We start from the raw sequence: 4,806 nt of genomic DNA on the forward strand, positions 1-4,806 counted from the left end.
GGCTTCTCGGACAGGGGGTTCCTACACTTAGGCAGATTCTGCATGTATAGGGGGGAACTCCCTCGGAGGTGAACCGGAGAGAAACTTGAGATCATATGGGATGATCCTTGTTTCCACATGTACCTATGACCTAACCAAGCTCAAATGGAGGCATATGCCCACCGGGGACCCCCGATGGGATGCAGTCAAAGGGGTAGACCGCGCGGTCAACAGAACTAGGGTTTCGTCGGAAATCGAGCATCGGATCTAGGGAATGGCCCCAAAACTTGTGTGTGTCCACATGGAATGCACAAAAGTGATTTGAGATGGTTTTATATCCAAGGCTACCTCTGTGTGTGTCGGCTTCTCGGGATGACAGGGGGTTACTACACTTAGGCAGATTATGCATGTATAGGGGGGAACTCCCTCGTAGGTGAACCGGAGAGAAACTTTAGATCATATGGGATGATCCTTGTTTCCACATGTACCTATGACCTAACCAAGCTCAAATGGAGGCATATGCCCACCGGGGGACCCCGATGGGATGCGGTCAAAGGGGTAGACCGCACGGTCACCGTAACTAGGGTTTCGTCGGAAATCGAGCATCGGATCTAGGGAATGGCCCCAAAACTTGTGTGTGTCCACATGGAATGCACAAAAGTGATTTGAGATGGTTTTATATCCAAGGCTACCCCCCAGGTGTGTCCGGCTTCTCGGACAGGGGGTTACTACACTTAGGCAGATTATGCATGTATAGGGGGGAACTCCCTCGGAGGTGAACCGGAGAGAAACTTGAGATCATATGGGATGATCCTTGTTTCCACATGTACCTATGACCTAACCAAGCTCAAATGGAGGCATATGCCCACCGGGGGACCCCCGATGGGATGCAGTCAAAGGGGTAGACCGCGCGGTCAACAGAACTAGGGTTTCGTCGGAAATCGAGCATCGGATCTAGGGAATGGCCCCAAAACTTGTGTGTGTCCACATGGAATGCACAAAAGTGATTTCAGATGGTTTTATATCCAAGGCTACCCCCTCTGTGTGTGTCCTATTTCTCGGACAGGGGGTTACTACACTTAGGCAGATTATGCATGTATAGGGGGGAACTCCCTCGGAGGTGAACCGGAGAGAAACTTGAGATCATATGGGATGATCCTTGTTTCCACATGTACCTATGACCTAACCAAGCTCAAATGGAGGCATATGCCCACTGGGGGACCCCCGATTGGATGCAGTCAAAGGGGTAGACCGCGCGGTCAACAGAACTACGGTTTCGTCGGAAATCGAGCATCGGATCTAGTGAATGGCCCCAAAACTTGTGTGTGTCCACATGGAATGCAGAAAAGTGATTTGAGATGGTTTTATATCCAAGGCTACCCCTCCAGGTGTGTCCGGCTTCTCGGACAGGGGGTTACTACACTTAGGCAGATTATGCATGTATAGGGGGGAACTCCCTCGGAGTTGAACCGGAGAGAAACTTGAGATCATATGGGATGATCCTTGTTTCCACATGTACCTATGACCTAACCAAGCTCAAATGGAGTCATATGCCCACCGGGGGACCCCCGATTGGATGCAGTCAAAGGGGTAGACCGCGCGGTCACCGTAACTACTGCTTCGGCTTTAAATCGAGCATCGGATCTAGTGAATGGCCCCAAAACTTGTGTGTGTCCACATGGAATGCAGAAAAGTGATTTGAGATGGTTTTATATCCAAGGCTACCCCTCCATGTGTGTCCGGCTTCTCGGACAGGGGGTTACTACACTTAGGCAGATTATGCATGTATAGGGGGGAACTCCCTCGGAGTTGAACCGGAGAGAAACTTGAGATCATATGGGATGATCCTTGTTTCCACATGTACCTATGACCTAACCAAGCTCAAATGGAGGCATATGCCCACCGGGGGACCCCCGATTGGATGCAGTCAAAGGGGTAGACCGCGCGTTCAACAGAACTAGGGTTTCGTCGGAAATCGAGCATCGGATCTAGGGAATGGCCCCAAAACTTGTGTGTGTCCACATGGAATGCACAAAAGTGATTTGAGATGGTTTTATATCCAAGGCTACCCCCCAGGTGTGTCCGGCTTCTCGGACAGGGGGTTACTACACTTAGGCAGATTATGCATGTATAGGGGGGAACTCCCTTGGAGGTGAACCGGAGAGAAACTTGAGATCATATGGGATGATCCTTGTTTCCACATGTACCTATGACCTAACCAAGCTCAAATGGAGGCATATGCCCACCGGGGGACCCCCGATGGGATGCAGTCAAAGGGGTAGACCGCGCGGTCAACAGAACTAGGGTTTCGTCGGAAATCGAGCATCGGATCTAGGGAATGGCCCCAAAACTTGTGTCTGTCCACATGGAATGCACAAAAGTGATTTGACATGGTTTTATATCCAAGGCTACCCCCCAGGTGTGTCCGGCTTCTCGGACAGGGGGTTCCTACACTTAGGCAGATTATGCATGTATAGGGGGGAACTCCCTCGGAGGTGAACCGGAGAGAAACTTGAGATCATATGGGATGATCCTTGTTTCCACATGTACCTATGACCTAACCAAGCTCAAATGGAGGCATATGCCCACCGGGGGACCCCCGATGGGATGCAGTCAAAGGGGTAGACCACGCGGTCAACAGAACTAGGGTTTCGTCGGAAATCGAGCATCGGATCTAGGGAATGGCCCCAAAACTTGTGTGTGTCCACATGGAATGCACAAAAGTGATTTGAGATGGTTTTATATCCAAGGCTACCCCCGTGGTGTGTCCGGCTTCTCGGACAGGGGGTTACTACACTTAGGCAGATTATGCATGTATAGGGGGGAACTCCCTCGTAGGTGAACCGGAGAGAAACTTTAGATCATATGGGATGATCCTTGTTTCCACATGTACCTATGACCTAACCAAGCTCAAATGGAGGCATATGCCCACCGGGGGACCCCCGATGGGATGCGATCAAAGGGTAGACCGCACGGTCAACGTAACTAGGGTTGCGTCGGAAATCGAGCATCGGATCTAGGGAATGGCCCCAAAACTTGTGTGTGTCCACATGGAATGCACAAAAGTGATTTGAGATGGTTTTATATCCAAGGCTACCCCCCCAGGTGTGTCCGGCTTCTCGGACAGGGGGTTACTACACTTAGGCAGATTATGCATGTATAGGGGGGAACTCCCTCGGAGGTGAACCGGAGAGAAACTTGAGATCATATGGGATGATCCTTGTTTCCACATGTACCTATGACCTAACCAAGCTCAAATGGAGGCATATGCCCACCGGGGACCCCGATGGGATGCGATCAAAGGGGTAGACCGCGCGGGTCACCGTAACTAGGGTTTCGTCGGAAATCGAGCATCGGATCTAGGGAATGGCCCCAAAACTTGTGTGTGTCCACATGGAATGCACAAAAGTGATTTGAGATGGTTTTATATCCAAGGCTACCCCCTGTGTGTGTCGGCTTCTAGGACAGGGGGGTTACTACACTTAGGCAGATTATGCATGTATAGGGGGGAACTCCCTCGGAGGTGAACCGGAGAGAAACTTGAGATCATATGGGATGATCCTTGTTTCCACATGTACCTATGACCTAACCAAGCTCAAATGGAGGCATATGCCCACCGGGGGACCCCCGATTGGATGCAGTCAAAGGGGTAGACCGCGCGGTCAACAGAACTACGGTTTCGTCGGAAATCGAGCATCGGATCTAGTGAATGGCCCCAAAACTTGTGTGTGTCCACATGGAATGCAGAAAAGTGATTTGAGATGGTTTTATATCCAAGGCTACCCCTCCAGGTGTGTCCGGCTTCTCGGACAGGGGGTTACTACACTTAGGCAGATTATGCATGTATAGGGGGGAACTCCCTCGGAGTTGAACCGGAGAGAAACTTGAGATCATATGGGATGATCCTTGTTTCCACATGTACCTATGACCTAACCAAGCTCAAATGGAGTCATATGCCCACCGGGGGACCCCCGATTGGATGCAGTCAAAGGGGTAGACCGCGCGGTCAACAGAACTACGGTTTCGTCGGAAATCGAGCATCGGATCTAGTGAATGGCCCCAAAACTTGTGTGTGTCCACATGGAATGCAGAAAAGTGATTTGAGATGGTTTTATATCCAAGGCTACCCCTCCAGGTGTGTCCGGTTTCTCGGACAGGGGGTTACTACACTTAGGCAGATTATGCATGTATAGGGGGGAACTCCCTCGGAGTTGAACCGGAGAGAAACTTGAGATCATATGGGATGATCCTTGTTTCCACATGTACCTATGACCTAACCAAGCTCAAATGGAGGCATATGCCCACCGGGGGACCCCGATTGGATGCGATCAAAGGGGTAGACCGCGTTCAACAGAAATAGGGTTTCGTCGGAAATCGAGCATCGGATCTAGGGAATGGCCCCAAAACTTGTGTGTGTCCACATGGAATGCACAAAAGTGATTTGAGATGGTTTTATATCCAAGGCTACCCCAGGTGTGTCCGGCTTCTCGGACAGGGGGTTACTACACTTAGGCAGATTATGCATGTATAGGGGTGAACTCCCTCTGAGGTGAACCGGAGAGAAACTTGAGATCATATGGGATGATCCTTGTTTCCACATGTACCTATGACCTAACCAAGCTCAAATGGAGTCATATGCCCACTGGGGACCCCGATGGGATGCAGTCAAAGGGGTAGACCGCGCGGTCAACAGAACTAGGGTTTCGTCGGAAATCGAGCATCGGATCTAGGGAATGGCCCCAAAACTTGTGTGTGTCCACATGGAATGCACAAAAGTGATTTGAGATGGTTTTATATCCAAGGCTACCCCCCGTGTGTGTCCGCTTC

The sequence above is a fragment of the Lolium perenne genome, chromosome 5 (genome assembly GCF_019359855.2).
Source record: "Lolium perenne isolate Kyuss_39 chromosome 5, Kyuss_2.0, whole genome shotgun sequence".
NCBI classification, from domain to species: Eukaryota; Viridiplantae; Streptophyta; class Magnoliopsida; order Poales; family Poaceae; genus Lolium; species Lolium perenne.